Source organism: Vigna angularis, chromosome 9, assembly GCF_016808095.1.
Source record: "Vigna angularis cultivar LongXiaoDou No.4 chromosome 9, ASM1680809v1, whole genome shotgun sequence".
Lineage (NCBI taxonomy): Eukaryota > Viridiplantae > Streptophyta > Magnoliopsida > Fabales > Fabaceae > Vigna > Vigna angularis.
Genome location: NC_068978.1, coordinates 16430871 through 16453814, shown reverse-complemented (window position 1 = coordinate 16453814; position 22944 = coordinate 16430871).

Genomic DNA, 22944 nt, shown 5'->3' with positions numbered 1-22944 from the left:
AATATTGACAAACAAAGAGAGTAAGGTTGAGAGAAATTTGCACAGATGATTTTATCCTGGTTCGGATCTTACCAATCCTACGTCCAGTCGCTTATCTCAAAACAATATAAACAGTTTCACTAACACAAAACAATTACAAACTACAATCACAAAGATACAATTTGTAAAAGTTTAGAAACCACCTCTCTTGATGCCACAAGAGATGAGACAACACCTCCTTTGAATCTTCACAAAGGATGAAACACTTCCTCCGAATACTTCACGAAGGATGAACACCTCCTCCGAATACTTCACGAAGGATGAACTTCCTCTTCCAGACACCTCCTTAGACACACCAAGGATGAACCAGCTATTCCTCTATCACCGTAGCAGTATATCACCAACTCTACAGACAGAGTTTACTTAGCTGAGCAAGAGCACACAATTCTCAAGAGTTTCTGAGTATTTGAGCACAAGGGAAGAGTTTCTCAAGTTGTTGTTGAGAGGAAATGAGAGTCTATTTATAGACTCATCCAAAGACTCTTCCATTTTTCGTTTTCAGCCTTTCTTGCTGTGTTAATCGATTAGCTACAGTGGTTAATCGATTAACACTCCAACAGATAGTCCAACGGCTCTAAAAACGGCTAGTTTTTCAAACGGTTATTGTGTTAATCGATTAACACCCTTTGTTAATCGATTAGCGTTAATCGATTAACACCCTTTGTTAATCGATTAGCTACAGTGTTTTGCTACAGTACATTGCTACAGTATTGTGCTACAGTATGTGCTACAGTATGTGCTACAGTATTGTGCTACAGTATTTTTACAAAACACTTTCTTTTTCTAATCTAAGTCCTATACATATTTCTAAGAGTATTACAAAAGCTTTCCATAGCAATACAAGTCTTCATAACATCTTGAATCTTGATTTCTTCTTGACTTGATTTGGACATCATCAAAACTTCATTTTCATCATTTTGCTAACATTTTCTCTTTCTTAATTAAAATTACAAAAAATACGTTTTAAAGGTTTAGGCACATGTGTGATCGCACGCATCGTCCTTGTGCTAAAAACCTTTTCCCTTTCTTAATTAAAATTACAAAAAATATGTTTTAAAGGTTTTGGCACACGTTTGATCGCACGCATCGTCCTTGTGCTGAAAACCTTTTCTCTTTCTTAATTAAAATTACAAAAATATGTTTTAAAGGTTTAGGCACATGTGTGATCGCGCGCATCGTCCTTGTGCTAAAAACCTTTTCTTTTCCTTAAGTAAAATACAAAAAAAAAAGTATAAAATCTTCAAAAAACCCCAAAAACATCAGCAATTTTAAACAACAAACAATCTTCCTAGCTAGAACTACGTGATCCTTGATTCTCCATCAAAAGTGGAGATACGTAGGAGCAAGGCTAGTACTTGTCAGGTTCACTTCCCAAAAATCCAAAATCATTTCCAAACAAAATTTTCAAACAATTTCCAAACAAATTTCTCAAATAGATTCAAAAGAACTACGTAACCCTGATTTCTTATTTTGAATGAGAATACGTAGGAGCAAGGTCAATCCTTGTCGGGCCCAAAAAACTAAAAAAATATATTTTGTTTATTTAGAATTTTATTTTAGGGAATAGTTAAACATTTTGAAAACCACATCATATTCGTGCATTTAGTTAAAGGTACTGCCTTCGGGCAGGCGTTGTAGGGTGCTAATACCTTCCCTACACGTAACCGACTCCCGAACCCAGAATCTGGTTTTTGTGGACCGTGTCTTATTATTTTATGGTTTTTCCGTAGTTTTCCATAATAAACTATGGTGGTGACTCCAAAATCTCTTTTCAAAGCTTGGTTTTTTTGGATCGTCGTCCCGTCGCGATTCCGGTTGCGACAGATGGCGACTCCGCTGGGGAGTGCTAGAGAATCGAGCCATTTAATTAGATGCGCGAATTCGATGTGGTTTTGCTTTGTGTTTTTCTTTCCCTTTTCTCTATCTATGCTCGATATTTTGAATAACTGCAATAATTGTTGAATATTGAACCCTAGGGTAGAAACCATGTTTATATCTGCCTGGGAATTTTTCTGGTTGTTTTGCAGGTGAGGGTTTGGGTATGCATTGCATTCTCCCATCACACACGCACTTTCGGCATATCATGAGTGGGGCCCTATACCCGGGTCTGAGCGTAACTTAGAATTAGAGGAGTTGTGTAGCGGTGTCACTCTGGGATGTACTTTCTGTTTGGCTATCGTGAGAACTCCAGCTAGAGTCTGTTCTCTTCATATGTGTTTCCACACCTAGTTGATTACTCGACTGTTTTGGAGATGCTATGAAGGGGGCCATAGCTCTAGTAACCATTGATCTTTAGGTTCAGGTAACCATCCTTGTGAGATTCCATATACTTAACCTTAGATCTTAAGTGTTCGACCTTCATTAGGGCACAAAGGGAGATGTGTGCAGTCTTATAACCCTCATTTTTGCTTAATAAAATCAAGCACCTTGTACATATCTTTATACCTTTTTTTATACACCTTTTTCTTTTATTTCTTTCTTTTTCTCATGCATTGTTATGGTCTTGTCACGTGTTCTAGTCAGAAAATTATAAATTTGTGATTGAGTCCTTAAGGTAAAGATGGAAATTAACATGGATTTTGAGTCGAGGGGTATTCGAGTTCATACATTCTGATGAAAAAACACACATCAAGCAAAGGAAGATAATATTGGTGGCTCCAGGAATCTGGTGAGGAAAAGATAACCTTGAAAGATGCATTCAAGAATGGGTATAAGAATTTGTTGAGCTTGCCAGAGGGAAAGAATTTGGACAAATCGTAGATACACCTGCTGAGGGCAAAACTCCATGCAACTACCTTGGGTAGTTTACCCTTGTCTTGTAGCTAATCAAACTAATGAAAGTGCACCTTGTGAAGTTGGAAAGTGAATTCATACTTAAGGGTAAAGTGAACGACTTTCCTCAAGGATACCTAGAGTGGTACTTGCATCGTTTGGATGAGGAGGAAAAATGGGAAACAATTACGAATGTATTGACTTTTATCCTCTATGATGTCATGCTCTTCCCTAATATCAGGGATTTTGTTGACTGTGCTGCTATGAACGTTTTCGTGGGATACAAAGTTCGCTATGACTAGCTGAAGTTTGTGGGACCCTTAGGCAGTGTTATGAGCTAAAGGGTAGGAAGACGTTGTTTTCCTTACCTGTGGTGCATGCATGATTCATCTCTCGCATGAGTAAGGGAGCCTTGAAGTTCATATGTCCGTTGGGTGAGCTACTGCAATGTAAGCCGAAGATGAAAAGGGCAAATAAATGAGCGCAACTCTGTGTAGGTTCAAAAGTGGAAAATTTAAATGGCGTGTTTTCTTAGCAACAAAGATCGTGTATCATACACCATTGCGAGAGTTATCCTGATGTCCCCCTCATGGGTATCCGATGTTGTATTAATTACAATCCTATGTGTCAGCACAAAAACAATTATGGGTATCCTGTGAGAGGATCGCCAACGCCTGCATCTCTTGCCACATGGCAGATCTTAAGAGGAAGGAACCTTTGCTGAATTGCTTCATCAAGTTAGGAACCCTTGGGGCAATGTTGTTCGCTTCGAAGAAAGGCCCCAAGATCATGGAGTTTTGATGAAAGGTTCCCTTAGCCAATGGATCACAGAGAGGGTTAAGACAGTCAAGTTGTCATTCAATGTAATTTCTCCAGACCCAAATTGTGAAGAGCAATTTCACACTACTAAGCAACGTGTCAAAGCAGCAGTGGGAAAACTGAATAAGGAATGTTGACATCGAGCTAAAAAGGAGACATAAAGAATTGATAATTCAAATGAAGAGGCATATTGTTGAGCAAGGACAAGTTACAAGGAATTGGAAGAGAAGTCTCTCACAGCTAGCTTCCCTTGCCAATGAAGCCATTGAAAATGTCCCTAAGTTCTTAGCTGATGATGAGTCTGTAATGTCAATCATCAACCCGCCTAAGGGGATTGAAACATTCCTCAATTGCTGCAAGAAACTCATAAGAGAAATGAAGAATGTGATGGCTAAAGCCTGAGATGGTTGACCAAGACTTCCTGTGTCTCACGTTTTGGGAACTTCTGAATGATGAACCGCCTTATGGACTCTGTTTCGTGTTAATTTCCAAATTATACCAAGGCATAATTTTCACAGCTTTATAATTTCTGACTAGAGAATTTGAACTACATTGTCTTTTCTTTTTTTATTTTCTTAAATTTGTTTCGCAAAAAAAAAAGAAAAAAAAAACTAAAATACAGTTAAACATCCAAGGTACCCTAAAGGACTCGAACCAGTTAACAAATCTTGGAGAACCAAGGGAAAGTTCAAGAAGGGATGAAAATTGATATCAACCAATTGAATGAGCAAATGAGTTGAATTCTAGAGCTTCTGAATGCCTTGCAAAGCCGTGTAGATTTGCGCGCATGAGCGCAACAAAGAGTTCCAGGAGCACAAACTTTCCCTCCTTATGGTCTTCCCTAGAATTACACTACATCCTTGGAAGTGGACTCGGGACAACTTTGCATTCAAAAGGCCAAAAGTAATACAGTGAAGGAGGAAACAAGCTTAGGGCAACCACTTTCATGGTCCCCACAAAAATGATTCAGCCCAGTGTAGTGAGCAAGACAATGACAAAGCAACCCGAGTTGAAATCTTCTCCTCATGTCGTTACGCCAATGGATGTTGAGGCTAACAGACGTAAATTGGAAATGCTAGAAAAGGGCGAGAGTCATAGAAGTTGGAGGAAGCCTTAAGTTTGAAAATGTTGTAAGGCTATGCTTAGTCCCAGATATGGTGATACCTCCCAAAGTGTAGATGAAAAAGAGAGACCATTTGTCTTAAGACCCATCTCATGACATATGGGAAGAAAATGGTTGTTCACGCATGTGATGAAAAGTTGCTAATTCATTTTTCCCAAGATAGTTTAGTTGGCATGGCACCAACTGGGGCACTCATCTTGAATATTCGTGCATCCGGTTTTGGGAGGATCTGATGGATGCTTTCTTGATGCAGTACAAGTACAATCTGGATGTAGCACCTGATAGATTGCAATTGTAGAGCGTGATGAGGGAGTTCATATCGTTCAAAGAGTACGCCCAAAGGTGGAAAGAGATTACTGCTCAAGTAGGGTATCCTATGAGTGACACGGAAATGGTTGTCATGATCTTAAAAACTTTACAATCACCCTTCTATGAGCATATGATGAGCAATATTTCCTCAAACTTTGCAGACTTGAGGATACTTGGAGAAAGAATTGACATTAATGTGAGGAAAAATCCGACACGATACTACCATGATGGCAAATGTTAACAAGTTCGGTCTAAGCTTGGGATAAGGAGAGAAGAAAGAGCTCAATCACATCCCACTGCTCAAATACCGTTGGCCTACCCTTTGAAACTGCTTTGAGACAGAAAATGGACTCGACCCAAACTCAACTTCCCACCAAGCTGCCAGGCAGAAAAAAATGTTGATCAAGACGAAAGGCATATGAGTTTCACCCCTAATCTTCTGACTTATGCAACATTTCTTCCAAGTCTCCTGCATAAAAAGGCTTGGTCTCTACTTGTTACATGAAGCCTTTAAAGCCTCAATACCTCAAGACTCGTGATGCATCATATACAAAAGGTGATTACCATGGAGTGGCTATCGGTCATTCCACCAAAAGTGCTGTTGGTTCAAGCGCAAAGGCAAACTTTGATTCGTTCAAGATGGTTAAAGTGTGAAGAAAGTCAATCCAACAGTAAGGCAGGGCTTGACAATGTCTCTACAGACGCCATAAATAAGAAAGCATAAGTCATTGTACAAATGAATTTGATGTTGTGAAGTGTCTGGCTACTGGGAAGTATGGTCATCGGTATCACGCCTTCATCCAGGACTTTGAGTGCGAGCATTCACTATAGGGTTTCTCCAAGCAGTGCTGGAAATCGAGTCCTGAAAGGGTATTACGGAAAAAGGAAAACGAGATTGAAAAACAAAAAAAAATTAAAGAAATTTTGAGTCACTTGTCTTTCTTGCAAATCGTCAAACTCTTGTTGTTCGAAAATAGAAAAAATAAAAAATAATGCATAATCAAAAGGAAAATTGGGATGTCAAGTTTTTCTGAGGTCAAGTGTTTAAGCAAAACTAACAATTTGACGTTTCCTTTCTAGATGTTTGTGCGCATGTTGCTTGAAAACCTCCACCCTTCACCTTTCCAGAATAAAGGATTTTCCCTAAACACTACCCTCATCAACAAAAACCTTTACATTGGGGCAGATTGGCCTGGCCGAAATTTTCCTCGCTTGCGCTAGTTGGATGATCCCTGAATCCATTGAGACAAACGAAAGAACTTTCAAAAAGAGAATAAGCCCACTAGATTGAAAACCCGAAAGGGCAGTCTAGAAAGGAAAAGAAAGAAAAAAACAACAACTCATGTTAAGGTCATCTAGTCGTAGAACTAATCTTTTGAAAATAAAGCAATCAGAATTTGAAATGATGTGTGGCCTTCTTTCTTTATCCAAAAAGCAAAAACTATAACCATTGTTACCCCGTTTGAGCCAAAAATAATTTCTTTTTCAAAATTATTCCCAAGCAAAGGTTATCATCAGTAGGGAGTCAACTCAGTGTACAAATAAAGAGCACTCAGTAATCAAAGGAAGAGAATCCTTCAAAAGGGTAAACAAAAAAAACAACAATAAAAAAGAAAAATCACAAAGTGGTGATAAACGAAAGAATGAAAAAACGAAGTTCAAGAAAAAAAAAGCAAAGTGCTCAAAAACTCAAATAGTTGATGCGATGCCTAGATGATAACCCTTGTTTCAAAAAAAAAATAACCGACAAGCATTCATTTGGGCCTTTAACCTTTTCTTTCGATACCTTCTAGCCCTAGCCACATTACAAGCCTAATAAAGTCCACACAGATTGAATAATGTTTGCTCAAATTTTCATAAAGCTTAATTTTGCGATAAGACAAAATGACTTGCAATGTGTCTAAAAAGAAAACAAAAAAAAAAGAAACAAAAAAAAACATATTTTTTTTTTGAAAATGAATGAAAAAAAAAGAAAAAGTAATGTCTCAGGAAGAAGGGATCTCTTTGTCAACTAGGCAAAAGCATGCAAAAGAAAATCAGACCAATTAGGGTCATCCTTTTAACCGATCCTTTCATGCCCACCGCCTCTTCCAAATGGAACCCCATGCCAAACACAAAAAAAAACAACAACAACAAAAATTGGGCCAGTTTGGTAGATCTCACCACGCGTCTTTTCCTCGAAATTCATCAACCCATAATCTCAAGACTAGGGCAGCTTTGCGGATCTTACTTGAATTTTCCACCCAAATTATCATGGATTCATCACCATACTAATTACACCAAACCGGGGCAACTTTTAAGTACCTCGTGTTTTGCTTTGGCACTCATCTCCTTTAAGGAGCATATGAGTTGACATGCCCGCATGGCTATCCCATTCTCTTCCAAACCATTCTAAACAGCTCTCATTATTCACTTGCCAATAAATTCAAGCATGTGTGCACTGAAGTCTCGAAAGAAAAAGTCAAAATGTAATAATCTCAAAGTTAGATCTCGAATGTATGACATTCCTCGCTTTCACGAAACTTTGAAAATGATGACCAGTTTGATGATTGCAAGTAAGACAATTGATTGAAGCGAAAAAAAAAACCAAAGCAAATGTTTTCATATGTGCATAACATAAGTTGTCATCAATCCATCAAGAAGAAAGTATTTCTGATCGAAACCCTCTTCCTTCATATGAATGGTTATCGAATCCTTCTTAAAAAAAAAACAAAAAAAAACACAAAAAAGAATAACATTTAGATTTTCTCTTTCAAGCCATACTATTTCATGATCCTGCATCAAGATTTTAGTACTTTGTAATGAAAGGTTTCAACACCGTGACGCCTTTTCAAAAATCAAATTTCTGTCAAAAATTACAAAAAAAAAACATTTCACAAAATTACAAATTTCAAGAATTTCAAAATTTGAAAGCCTAGCTTGCCTGGTGATACGACTGTCGCCGTCATACAAATTTGATACAAAAATTATGTAGTATAACTAGGAAGTGACTCCTAGGTCGTCTCTCAAGGACCAAATTTTGGGTTCAGTCTCAGATTAAACACGTAGTGGGGGGTTTTGATGGTTTTGATGTGGTAAGCTAAATTAAAACTGACTGGAATTTAAATAAGACAATAGAATTTAAAAACACTGAAATAAATTTTATCGACGGTAAAAACTGAACGGTAAAAAAACAGTAAAAATGGAATTTAACTTTTTGAAAACATAAATTGGAAACGAAAGACAGAATTAAAATGCAAAAATACACAACATGAAAATGAAAATAATTGCATCCAAAATTTAAACGAGAAAACGGAAATATAAACAAATTGTAATGCATAGATGAAAGTAAAATTCAAGATTGATTGGAAAATGCAGAATGAAGATTAGGATAACATTCAACTTGAAACTTGAAATTACAGAAACACAAAAACCTCCCCAAGGGGAGGAGAAAACCAAAGCCAAACGTAAATTGCTTCCTAACTACCCTCTCCTAATATCTGATCCGAAATCTAATCTTCTGCTGCCATTTTATAACCGTGAATTCTGAACCCGTGAGCTTCTCCTTTCTGCCAATTTGTCTTCTTCTTTAATCACTTTTTGTGGATATTCCATACAAGCACTCTTCTCGTGACATGCTTTTCCTTCTCGTGAAACTTCCTTGGACGTGCTGGAATGGTGCTGTGCTGCTGTTATGGAGTTGCTGGATGTGAAGACCATGAGCTCTACTGCTGGCCATAATTCTTCTTCTTCTCGGTAGCTACTCCTTCAACTTCTTTACGTGGGTTGCAGCAAAATAATAGAGAGACCGTGAGGTGGCTTGTGGTCCTGCTGGATTCTTCTTTCAACTCATGGTGGGTGTGAGCAGCTCCAAGCTGGACTCCTTCCTTGCTGGATTGTGCAGGCCGTGAACTACTCTTTCCAAGCTGCTTGTCCGTTTGTAGCTATGCTTGCTGGACCGAGCCTACCCACTTGAAGATTCATTGCTTATGGTTGCACCTCCTCGGTGTTGCTGCAGTGTGCACCAAACCAAGACCGTGAAGTGCTCCTTCTCTTCTGTACCTCCGTTCCAGCACCGCTTCTTTATTGGAAGAAAGGAAGAGAATCTTCTCATCCCTGCTGCTGGACTTTATGGATGTGGCAACAACACTCCTTCATGTGCTGGACGTTCTTCTCTTTGCCTCTCATTCCCGTGACATACTGGATGCTCCAAGAGTGAGGTTGCTTCTTTGCTTGCTGCTTCTGCTGGATGTGAATCAGCGTGTCTTGCTCCCTGCTGGCAGCATTGGTTCGTTTCTGGATCACCACATCTCAACGTGCTTCTGGAATAAACACCTCCTCGGTTCAAGCATTCCAGCCAGCATCACCTTGCACACTGCTTCTCTTCTTGCTAGACCAGCTGCTGCACCGTGAGATGCCAAAGCAACAAAATTGAATTCGTGCTTCCTTGGTTGAAGTGTTCCAGCACTTCCAGCAGGCCGTGAGCTTTGAATCTTTCAACGTGGTGGATGCGTAAGTGGTGTAAGCTTGAGGTGGAAGAGTACCGAGAGTCAAAAGAAAATATGCACTTCAAGCTAAAACTTTTCCCATGTGGGCCGTGACACCACTTACTAAAATAAAATTCAGCATTTTGTTTTCATGCCACCAACTCCATTTGATTTAATTCCGGCCCTGACGTCTACCAAGCCATTCTTCTCCATTTCAAAAATGAAAAGATGACTAAGTGGTAAATGTACCCCACATGCCTCGTATGGTTTCTTCATTTAATGGCCAAAACAATTCGAAATCTCACCCCAACCAAGAAAGATGTGGCTCCCACTTCCAAAGAAAGATTCCTCTATTATTTGTGCTGGGTGTCGAGAAGTGTGGACTTCCTTTTATTCTCCAATAAAACCAAGAGCTAGATTTCTCCTATAATGTGTTGTTACTTGGTTTGGTGCTCACCTAAAAACCATGTAGATATGTGCTTAATTCATTCAGCCGTGAGATGCCATGTACCATGAGAATTAATGCCTCTTAAAATCCAAGAATTGAAGAACTTTAGGTGGAAGCATGTGTATTTTTGGATGCCAAAACCTTTGGACCGTGCACTTCTAATTATTAGCTAATCCAAACAAAATATTTCATCTTAAGTTTCCACGGATCAACATACAAAATAAATTTTCCAAGTAAATAACACCCTGTGTAAATGAATATTCTTCTAAATGTCCTAAAATATTTTCAGAATTTTCCCTGCACTCAATAATGTGAATAATTAGTCTCAGATAATTCAAATTAATTAAAATAAGAATTTCTGATCAAATTAAGCACTGTTAAAGAAAATGGAAAAATACTAAACAATTAAGCATAATTCCCTGATTAATTCTAGCACAATAAACTAAGTGAAGTGAAGAAAATATAGACTCATCACCTGGCCCCAAAGCCCAGTTTTCGCACTGGCCCCAAAGTCCAGTTTCTACACTGGCCCTAAAGCCCAGTTTTCACACTGGCCCTAAAGCCTAGTTTCTACACTGGCCCACAAAGCCCAGTTTCCACACTGGCCCACAAAGCCCAGTTTCCACACTGGCCCTAAAGCCTAGTCTCTATATTGGCCCCCAAGCCCAGTTTCCACACTGGCCCAAAAGCCCAATTTTCACATTGGCCCCAAAGCCCAGCTTGCCTGGCCCCAAAGCCCAGTTTTCACACTGGCCCCAAAGCCCAGTTTTCACACTGGCCCCAAAGTCCAGTTTCTACACTGGCCCCCCAAGCCCAGTTTCCACACTGGCCCAAAAGCCCAATTTTCACATTGGCCCCAAAGCCCAATTTCTACACTGGCCAATAAAGCCCAGCTCGCCTGGCCCCAAAGCCTAGTTTCTACACTGGCCACAAAGCTCAGTTTCCACATTGGCCCTCAAGCCCAGTTTCCACACTGGCCCCAAAGCCCAATTTCCACACTGGCCCCCAAAGCCCAGTTTTCATACCGGCCCACAAAGTCCAACTTGCTTGGCCCCCAAAACCTAGTTTCGCCTAGCACCCTAAACCTAGTTTTGTCTGGCACCCTAACCTCAAGTTTTTCTTTTTGCATTTCGGCCCTCTGTAAGACAATGGTCGAACCCAATGATCACTCTCATATCATTCATCCATAGGGTTTGTACACCCTCCACGAGGTTAGTACACCTCACATCATTCATCCATAGGGTTTGTATACCCTCCACGAGGTTTATACACCTCGTTCCCCTCAAGCACGGTTTTGGGTCAGTGATGAATCATTATTTTCTTTACTTCACTTAGTTTATTGTAATAGAATTAATCAGGGAATTGTGCTTAATTGTCTAGTATTTTTCCATTTTACTGAATTGAGCTTAATCCGATCAGAAATTCTTATTTTAGTTAATTTGAATTATCTGAGCTAATTATTTGCATTATCAATTGTAGGGAAATTGTTGGATAATATTTGGAGATTTAAAGTGTGACATCAACTTGATTTTTAAGCTAATATAGGCTCAAAAGGGATATCAAAGGATAATAACAAGGTAGGCTTATTTGGCTAAAGAGGCTCAAGAATAAAAATGCCTTTATCACGTCTAAACATGCATATCAATCAAGTATATCAAAAAGAATGAAGCCAAGGCATATGTGCAAGCATTCAAGATACATATCACACACAAGAAAGAAAATTAAGTGGCTCAAATCTCACACAGGGTATTCGTCACAATCAAATCAACCTCTCAAACGTATAATCATCTTTCCAAGTAAAGAAAAGCAAGGATTACAATCTATAAGTAGTAAGTAAGTGAAGGAAAAATCTACAACTTAGATAATCCAGAAATCAAGAGAAAAATGTAAAATTTATTGCACTCAAGACACACTAAAACAACTTAAAACAGAAAAAATTTAGCACACAAAAACAAAAAATTTAACACACAAAATACATACTAACAGAAACTAACAGAAATAACAGAATAATCAGAATTTCTTCCCAGTAGACCACACTTAAATCACACAATGTCCTCAGTGTGTAACAATCATCAGATTATCAATTTCAGAGCAGTCAAATAATTTAGACAAGTGCAATAAAAAGTAGGAAAAAGGGAAGAAATTTTCAGTGACACCCATCAGTAGATGTCGTCAGATAACATCCATCAGTAGATGTTTAGATCACCTAGCACCCATCAGAAGATGCTAATAATTTTTTATTTTTTATTTTTATTTTTTTTTGAAAAAGGAGACCGGTACTGTGACAACAGTCTCGGTGGCAAAGACCGGAACTGTTGCTACAGTGGAAAGAAAGCTGGCTATAAAAGGGTACCTCCTCAGCGTCAGAGCGCCATTTCCTGACCTAGCCTCTCTCTCTGCTCTCCTCTCTTCTCTCTTCTCTCTATCTGCTCTCTTCTCGAGCGTCTGGAGCTGCGCGGAGCCTCTGCCACCGTGCCATCTGAAGAGTCTGAGATCCACGAGGAGCTCCCCTGCCAACCCTACTTCTCCGGGTAAGTCCTCGACACCTTCCTTCTTTCCTTTCTTTCTGCTTTTTCTGCTGTTATTACCATCCTGCTTTCCTGCTTTCCATTTTTTCTTCTCTGACCTCTTGCCTGCTCTCCCTCTTTTCCATTTTCCTGCTTTCCTTTATTTTTCTTCTTCTGCCGATTATTATTTGTCCTCTCTCCCTGCCCCCTTTTCCTGCTTTATTTATTTTTTATTTTTTTATATTCAGCTTTTCCAGTTTTCTGTTTATTATTATGCACACTAAAAACAACTAAAACTCAAACTAAAAACATAAAGAATGGACAAAACACTGGACCTAGATCCGTTAGGACCCTTTGCAAGGACCTGGACCTAAAACTGGACAAAAACACTGATGGACCTAAAACTGAAAAAAACCGATGACCTAAAACTGGAAAATGGACAAACCTGAGACAAGATACTGAACATCAAAGATTCACAGGACAAAATAAATCTAACGGGAAACAAGAACAAATAAAGAAAACACAGAACTAATCTAATTTTTTTTAAGCTTTTTATTTTTCTGTTTTTTATTTTATTTTTTATGTTTTTGTTCTTTTTATTTTATGTATATTTTTTTATTTAGAAAATATGATGAGTGAGATGGAAATCGAGAGATACACGAGTCAGCGGTGGCGCCCCACAGATGATCAGGTCAAGATGATGACCAACATCTACAACTTTGGGGTCACTCATCCAAGCCGAGCGCAAGTCGTCGAGATCACGTCTCGACTAAGGACCTACGGAGATGTCAGCGAATACAACGTGCACTGCTGGTTCAACAATCACGGCAATCGGGTCAGGCGCTGGCAAGCGGAGATAGACCCCACTGGCACTCAGTTTTCACAACTGCCGCTATACATGTACGGTAAGAGCTCTCATCAGATCTCACTTTTTATTGAATTTTTTTTTTTTATTATTATTATTAACACGAATTTTTTTTTTTTTTTTGTTTGAAAGAAAATGGCTGGGTGGTAATGAGGGCACCAAGGCTGCTGGACCTCTTCCCCATTCCTATCATAATCGATCCAGAAACAGAGATTCCTCCGCCTCCGCTCGTGACTTTTCGTACCAGAGCTCCCTCAACGGAGCTCTCCCTTAGACCACCACAACCAGCTCGAGAATACTTCCATTTTTAATGCTTTATTTATTTATTTTTATTTTTTTTTTTTTATTATTATTATGTTTTTGCTGGCCGAGTGTGGCCAGAATATTAATGAGGCATGTAATCTGAACAATTATTTTTTATGTTTTTATGTTTTTTTTTTATTATTAATGGTCTGTAATATTAACGATCAGAAATGATCGAACAACTTTATTTATGTTTTTATGTATTTTATTATATTTGTTGTTGTTGCCTTTTTTTTTTTATTATTAATAAAAATACCTAAATTAGCATCTCTGCTCAAACTATATACCTCTGCCCCATTACCTCAAATTCTGCTCTTATCATTTTTTTTTTATATATTTATTTATTTTTTTTTTTATACAAAAACTAAATAAATAAATAAATAAAAACAGAACACAAATTAACAAAACCAAAGACCTAATACCGAGCACAAAATATCAAAGCACACAAAACAAAAATGTCAAATACATCAAACAAAGCACATATTTACATACATTAACAAAATACAGGCTTGAAACAAAACACAAAAACTTTTTTTTTTTTTTGAGTAAAAACACTAAGAATCAGGAAGCAAATAAAACACAAAACACATATTTTTGTTTTTTTTTTTTTTTAAAAAAAATAATAATAATTCGAAAACTAAAAAGAAAAGGAAAAACAAACTTAAAAGAAAAATAAAATGCAGAATCTTCCCGAGACCACACTTAAACTACACTGTCCTAGATGTTTTCTAAGCATAAGATCATAAACTAAAACAACAAACAGATAAAGGACAAGTGCACTAAAAATATGAAAACGGGGAAGAAAGAAAAAGAAAACTTCCCTGGTCAGGGTGGCAGTTGCCAATTTTGGACTTGTAGGGAGAGGTTTTCCAGTTCATGATCCATCACGGAAGTTTTGAGGAGGAACTGCTTCATCCTCCAGATTTGATCTAGCAATGAAATGTCTTCCACCGCTGGATCTAAGCAGAAATTGTTGATGAGCGGGTTCAGCAGGTGCCAATTGATTTTCAAACTGTTTTGTAAGCTTGCACCTTTATCTTCAATCGTGGGTGTTTGTTGATGCAATACATGTACACCTCCTGCAACATGGTTAGTGTAATGTGGTTCCAAAGAAATGTTATGCAGAGGTATAACACCCAATCCCAATTCATCATACTGAGCCTTAGATAAAACCTCATAACATGAATCGGTTTCAAATGTAGAAACAATATCTATAACAGGCTCAAATTCATGTTCAGAGGGAGACTTAAAAACATGCTCAACAACAATATGATTACAAGCATACCTATCATCAGCATAATCTTTAATAACACAGTCAACAGAATAATCAAATTGCGGTATGCTTACCTCCATTTCCTTGAAGATTGGTAAAGTAGTGGAGGATGAAAGTAGTCTACCTGGTTCAGGATTATTGCTTATTCTTGCCTGGTCCTCAAAATCATCAGCATTTTCCTCAAGTGCAAGAGTGGCTATCTGCCTGATCTGATCAGTCATATTCTTCATGGCAGCTTGAGTTTCCTGCTGGATTTGCTCGAACTGAATTCTCTGTATGGTCATCTGCTCTAGTAACTCCTTTAATGTAGGCTCAGAAGTTGAAGGCTGAGGAGTTATTTGGGCATGAGCATTATACTGCTGACTCTGACATTGCTGGACTTGTGGAGGCATGAAAGGACTCTCGAATGGTGATTCTTGATATTGATGTTGTGGAGCATTGTACCATCCCAAGTTAGGGTCATTCCATCCAGGACCGTTGTTGTATCCATCTTGCACAGGGGAAAATTTGCTCAGAAAGTTTTCCTCAAGATCTTCCCATCTGGTAATGAGTCTTGGAGGAAGACAATACAGCCAATCCTTAGCTGCTCCTTGTAATGAGTGCGGAAATGCCCTCAAGAAAATGTGATCAAGAGGGACATGTGGAGGCTTCATTGAAGAGCACATGCTGTGGAACTCCTCCAAATGTCTATGTGGGCATTCTCCGGCAAAACCATGAAACTTAGGGAGCAAATATATCAGTCCAGTGCTAAGAACGCAATGAATATCATCCTTTGTAGGTGGGACCACCTCATGAGGAGCGCTTTTAGGAAATTGAGGATGATCCATATAATTCTCATCATAGAATTCAGCAGAATAACAATCAGGGTACCAAGCAGAAGGAGATTCATAATTATAGACATTGGCAGAATAAGCACTATTCACAAAATTAAAATAGGTAGACATGGAAAATAAAAATAAAAACTAAAAATTATGAAACACATAAATCACAACACATTTATACATGTTACACGCACACAAAAGACAGAACATAATTTTTTTTTTATTTTTTTATTTTTTTATTTAACAGATAAAACACATGCGACACACATATAGAACATCACATCACAACACAAAATAAAACACAACACAATAAAAATATAAAAGACAAAACATATATTACAACCACGTAATAAAACAAAAACAGTAAAAATCTAAAACAAGAACCTGGACTAAAGTGACAACGCCGCCAAAATTTGCTGAAGGTGTCATTGTCGCCTACAAAAATATACAAGACAAAACACACAAAACACACATATTAACAAAACAAAAATTTACACAACAAAAATCTAAAACCAAACCTTCATTGGTCCCCGGCAGCGGCGCCAAAATTTGATACGACTGTCGCCGTCATACAAATTTGATACAAAAATTATGTAGTATAACTAGGAAGTGACTCCTAGGTCGTCTCTCAAGGACCAAATTTTGGGTTCAGTCTCAGATTAAACACGTAGTGGGGGGTTTTGATGGTTTTGATGTGGTAAGCTAAATTAAAACTGACTGGAATTTAAATAAGACAATAGAATTTAAAAACACTGAAATAAATTTTATCGACGGTAAAAACTGAACGGTAAAAAAAACAGTAAAAATGGAATTTAACTTTTTGAAAACATAAATTGGAAACGAAAGACAGAATTAAAATGCAAAAATACACAACATGAAAATGAAAATAATTGCATCCAAAATTTAAACGAGAAAACGGAAATATAAACAAATTGTAATGCATAGATGAAAGTAAAATTCAAGATTGATTGGAAAATGCAGAATGAAGATTAGGATAACATTCAACTTGAAACTTGAAATTACAGAAACACAAAAACCTCCCCAAGGGGAGGAGAAAACCAAAGCCAAACGTAAATTGCTTCCTAACTACCCTCTCCTAATATCTGATCCGAAATCTAATCTTCTGCTGCCATTTTATAACCGTGAATTCTGAACCCGTGAGCTTCTCCTTTCTGCCAATTTGTCTTCTTCTTTAATCACTTTTTGTGGATATTCCATACAAGCACTCTTCTCGTGACATGCTTTTCCTTCTCGTGAAACTTCCTTGGACGTGCTGGAATGGTGCTGTGCTGCTGTTATGGAGTTGCTGGATGTGAAGACCATGAGCTCTACTGCTGGCCATAATTCTTCTTCTTCTCGGTAGCTACTCCTTCAACTTCTTTACGTGGGTTGCAGCAAAATAATAGAGAGACCGTGAGGTGGCTTGTGGTCCTGCTGGATTCTTCTTTCAACTCATGGTGGGTGTGAGCAGCTCCAAGCTGGACTCCTTCCTTGCTGGATTGTGCAGGCCGTGAACTACTCTTTCCAAGCTGCTTGTCCGTTTGTAGCTATGCTTGCTGGACCGAGCCTACCCACTTGAAGATTCATTGCTTATGGTTGCACCTCCTCGGTGTTGCTGCAGTGTGCACCAAACCAAGACCGTGAAGTGCTCCTTCTCTTCTGTACCTCCGTTCCAGCACCGCTTCTTTATTGGAAGAAAGGAAGAGAATCTTCTCATCCCTGCTGCTGGACTTTATGGATGTGGCAACAACACTCCTTCATGTGCTGGACGTTCTTCTCTTTGCCTCTCATTCCCGTGACATACTGGATGCTCCAAGAGTGAGGTTGCTTCTTTGCTTGCTGCTTCTGCTGGATGTGAATCAGCGTGTCTTGCTCCCTGCTGGCAGCATTGGTTCGTTTCTGGATCACCACATCTCAACGTGCTTCTGGAATAAACACCTCCTCGGTTCAAGCATTCCAGCCAGCATCACCTTGCACACTGCTTCTCTTCTTGCTAGACCAGCTGCTGCACCGTGAGATGCCAAAGCAACAAAATTGAATTCGTGCTTCCTTGGTTGAAGTGTTCCAGCACTTCCAGCAGGCCGTGAGCTTTGAATCTTTCAACGTGGTGGATGCGTAAGTGGTGTAAGCTTGAGGTGGAAGAGTACCGAGAGTCAAAAGAAAATATGCACTTCAAGCTAAAACTTTTCCCATGTGGGCCGTGACACCACTTACTAAAATAAAATTCAGCATTTTGTTTTCATGCCACCAACTCCATTTGATTTAATTCCGGCCCTGACGTCTACCAAGCCATTCTTCTCCATTTCAAAAATGAAAAGATGACTAAGTGGTAAATGTACCCCACATGCCTCGTATGGTTTCTTCATTTAATGGCCAAAACAATTCGAAATCTCACCCCAACCAAGAAAGATGTGGCTCCCACTTCCAAAGAAAGATTCCTCTATTATTTGTGCTGGGTGTCGAGAAGTGTGGACTTCCTTTTATTCTCCAATAAAACCAAGAGCTAGATTTCTCCTATAATGTGTTGTTACTTGGTTTGGTGCTCACCTAAAAACCATGTAGATATGTGCTTAATTCATTCAGCCGTGAGATGCCATGTACCATGAGAATTAATGCCTCTTAAAATCCAAGAATTGAAGAACTTTAGGTGGAAGCATGTGTATTTTTGGATGCCAAAACCTTTGGACCGTGCACTTCTAATTATTAGCTAATCCAAACAAAATATTTCATCTTAAGTTTCCACGGATCAACATACAAAATAAATTTTCCAAGTAAATAACACCCTGTGTAAATGAATATTCTTCTAAATGTCCTAAAATATTTTCAGAATTTTCCCTGCACTCAATAATGTGAATAATTAGTCTCAGATAATTCAAATTAATTAAAATAAGAATTTCTGATCAAATTAAGCACTGTTAAAGAAAATGGAAAAATACTAAACAATTAAGCATAATTCCCTGATTAATTCTAGCACAATAAACTAAGTGAAGTGAAGAAAATATAGACTCATCACCTGGCCCCAAAGCCCAGTTTTCGCACTGGCCCCAAAGTCCAGTTTCTACACTGGCCCTAAAGCCCAGTTTTCACACTGGCCCTAAAGCCTAGTTTCTACACTGGCCCACAAAGCCCAGTTTCCACACTGGCCCACAAAGCCCAGTTTCCACACTGGCCCTAAAGCCTAGTCTCTATATTGGCCCCCAAGCCCAGTTTCCACACTGGCCCAAAAGCCCAATTTTCACATTGGCCCCAAAGCCCAGCTTGCCTGGCCCCAAAGCCCAGTTTTCACACTGGCCCCAAAGCCCAGTTTTCACACTGGCCCCAAAGTCCAGTTTCTACACTGGCCCCCCAAGCCCAGTTTCCACACTGGCCCAAAAGCCCAATTTTCACATTGGCCCCAAAGCCCAATTTCTACACTGGCCAATAAAGCCCAGCTCGCCTGGCCCCAAAGCCTAGTTTCTACACTGGCCACAAAGCTCAGTTTCCACACTGGCCCTCAAGCCCAGTTTCCACACTGGCCCCAAAGCCCAGTTTCCACACTGGCCCCCAAAGCCCAGTTTTCATACCGGCCCACAAAGTCCAACTTGCTTGGCCCCCAAAACCTAGTTTCGCCTAGCACCCTAAACCTAGTTTTGTCTGGCACCCTAACCTCAAGTTTTTCTTTTTGCATTTCGGCCCTCTGTAAGACAATGGTCGAACCCAATGATCACTCTCATATCATTCATCCATAGGGTTTGTACACCCTCCACGAGGTTAGTACACCTCACATCATTCATCCATAGGGTTTGTATACCCTCCACGAGGTTTATACACCTCGTTCCCCTCAAGCACGGTTTTGGGTCAGTGATGAATCATTATTTTCTTTACTTCACTTAGTTTATTGTAATAGAATTAATCAGGGAATTGTGCTTAATTGTCTAGTATTTTTCCATTTTACTGAATTGAGCTTAATCCGATCAGAAATTCTTATTTTAGTTAATTTGAATTATCTGAGCTAATTATTTGCATTATCAATTGTAGGGAAATTGTTGGATAATATTTGGAGATTTAAAGTGTGACATCAACTTGATTTTTAAGCTAAAATGATAGATGTGAATTTCATGTTTTTAAGGAGGCTTGCAGTAGTGTCACGATTTCTATTTGGAACCAGAAGTTGCACAAGTGAAGCACAAAATCAATTAAAATGAAATGATGAAAGGGACCTTCAATAAAAGAAAATTCACTTTTCTTTTGTCATGTCACGGATGTGTGAGAAGATAGCACATTCTCATTTGTCTTAAAACAAGAGGGCCCTCATGGCTTTTGGCACATCTACAATTATTTGAAGAAAGAGGAGTCAGCATAGCTACCGAAAAGATAAGAAAGAGTCACTCATTTACTAGAAAGAAAGTAGAATATTCAATATATTTTCCTTGGACAAAGACATGGCAAGTTGCAGAGGTCTTCTTGGAACTCATACACCACACGGCATTAAGCACACCAACCACTCCCCGCATGCACCTTTGTCACATCCATGAAAAGAGAGTGCAACAGCTGGTTTAGAGTTCACGGGAATGAGGAGCTAGCACCGTAAAAAAAGGTAGCAGCCACCACCGAGCAGCAGCGTGGAGGTGTAGCATGCGAGATTTATATTGGATGCAGATCACGGTCAGCTTTCACGGAACAGTCCATCACCTTGAAGAAGCAACAAATCCAGAGTCCAATAGTAGCATATTCATCCTAGTCCAGGTGGAGCATTCACGTCCAGCAAACACCAAGGATTTTCTTTGAATAAAATTATAGAACGGTGTTGAATCATTAAGTGGTGCCAAAGTGATTCACGGATGGGAATGAGCCAAATGTTGATTAATTTAGCTTGGAGAGAATGGAGGATAGAAATCCTTAAAGAAGCAGCGAGAAACCAGCAGCCACCTTGGAGAGGAGATGAAGATCACGACCTGGTCTAGCAACACAGCAGCAGCAGCATTTGCATCCAACAACACCAACACTTCACCGAGAGCAAGCAGAAGCATCTTGATCCAGCCACCCTTGAATAGCCCACGGTCCAGTAGGGAAGAGACCTTCATATGGAGTCCAGCAAAGAAGAAGGGCTGGAATGGTGGCAGCAGTTGGGAAGGAAAGCATGTTTACGGAGGAGAAGAGTTGATTCTTGGCTTGAAGTTGGAGCCCACGGCCAGAATGGTGTGCAACATGCGAAGGTAGAAACGCTGAATAGGAACAGGGAAGTTTGAGAAGATGCACCGAGAATGGAGGGCCTACCTACATTATTTTTAGCCCATGAAAGAAGCATGGAAGAATAATTTAAAAAGTGTATTAGTGGGAGACACTCACGGGAAGGCCACACAGAGACAAGTATGTCTCTCATTATTTGGATTGAAAAAGTGGTGTCGTGTGTGTATAAAGAGAGGGCCGAGATTTCCAGCAAGCAGCACAGTTTTTGGGGGAGTCTTCCTCTCCTCACTACCTCCATTCTAGTAGAGTAGAAAAAGCCCGAGGAGAGTCTTAGTATATTTCAGTATTAGATTTTAGGAGTAGGAATTAGGAGTTACGTTCTGGCTGGCTGGGTTTTCTCCTCCCCTCTGGGGGAGGTTTTGTATTTGGTTTAATTTTCACTTGCATGTATTGAATTTTGGTGATGTTGTTGGATTTGATTTTCATTTACGCACTACATCCGTTTTCACGTTTAAGATTTTAAATGCAATTATTTTCAGTTCATGAATTTCATATTTGCAATTTTAATTCTGTTTAAATTTCGTTTTTACCGTTTTCGGAATTTTACTGCTTAATCTTGTTTTTACAGTCAATTAATTTTACTACTTTCAGTATTTAATTTTTCTGCACAAAAACCTTTAAACCCCCCCCCCCTTCGTAGAAAAATCTCAAACTGAACCGACACAAATTGGTCCTTGAGAGACGACCTAGAAGTCACTTCCTAGTCCTGTACTGCATTAATTTTGTTGTATAAAATTTGTATGACCGCGACAGTCGTATCAGTCAGCGTTTCAAGCTCAGTCTTGTCTGGCGCCTCTAGTTTTTCTGTGATTTTGGGCCCTCTACTCGGCAATGGTCGTTTATGTTGCAATCTCACATTCTTCATCGATTTGTTTAACTTATGTTTCCTATTCATTTTACTTCATTTTGCTTCCTTAGAAATCCAGACGAAATTAGTATTTCTATCTTTACCTATCTTTTACTATATAATATGAAAACATCACTTTGTCATATTATCTAGTAAAATATAAGTAAAGAGGGGCAGCTGTCAATACCGAATTTCGTCCGGATTGATTTTTTTTTGGCTTTATTCTCTCCTATGTTTTCTTTTTTATTTATGTTTAGTTTTTATTTTTTTTATTAGTTTATTTTATTTTTATTTTCGTTTTTTATTATTATTTTTATTTATTTATTTATTTTTGTTATCTATTATTATTTTGTTTTTATTCTATCTTTATTTATATAAATTATCATATTTTATTTTATTCTCCCTTTTATTTTGTATTTCCATTTTTGTTTTGTTTTACCTTTTTATATTATATTTTAATATAATTAATATAATTTTAAAAAAAAATGTGTGCGGAGCGTGAGGGGACAGAAACCGTTTCTGCAGAAAGCCAAGGTGGTGGCAGAGATGTTTTGGAGGAGAGTAGGGTGGCAGACGCGATTTGGGTGCGTACGAAGTCAGTACAAGCATTTTTGGCGCAGAGGATGGCACAAAAACAATCACAGAGAGAGAGCAGGGGGGATTATTATTCTGGTTTTGGGAGAGAAAAGAGGGGGGATTTGGACACTGTCTCAGAGACCTTCATCTTCGATTATCATTGGTGAGGGCTTCTAGAGGGCATTCACCACTTTTGGCACCTGCAAAAAGACGCGGAAGCCAGCTTGGAAGAAGAGGAGGAGTCACCGGATTCACATAGCTAACAGCGGCTAGTGGAGCTCCTAGAGGTAAGCACGCCTTATTCCCCCGTTCACTTGCATAGTCATACTGCATTATACTGTGATGTTGCTCTGTTTAAGTGTGTTTGGATGTATGAATATTCCCGTCCGTCGTCATCCTTCCACGCACAATCACCCTCCCATATTCACCATGTGACTTCCCATGTACGACTTTGCCACTAATATCTTCAGTTTCATCCTCCTGATTGCCTTGTTCCTGATCCTCCTTGTACTAAAAAAAATAAGCAAACAAAAGAGACCAAATCAAT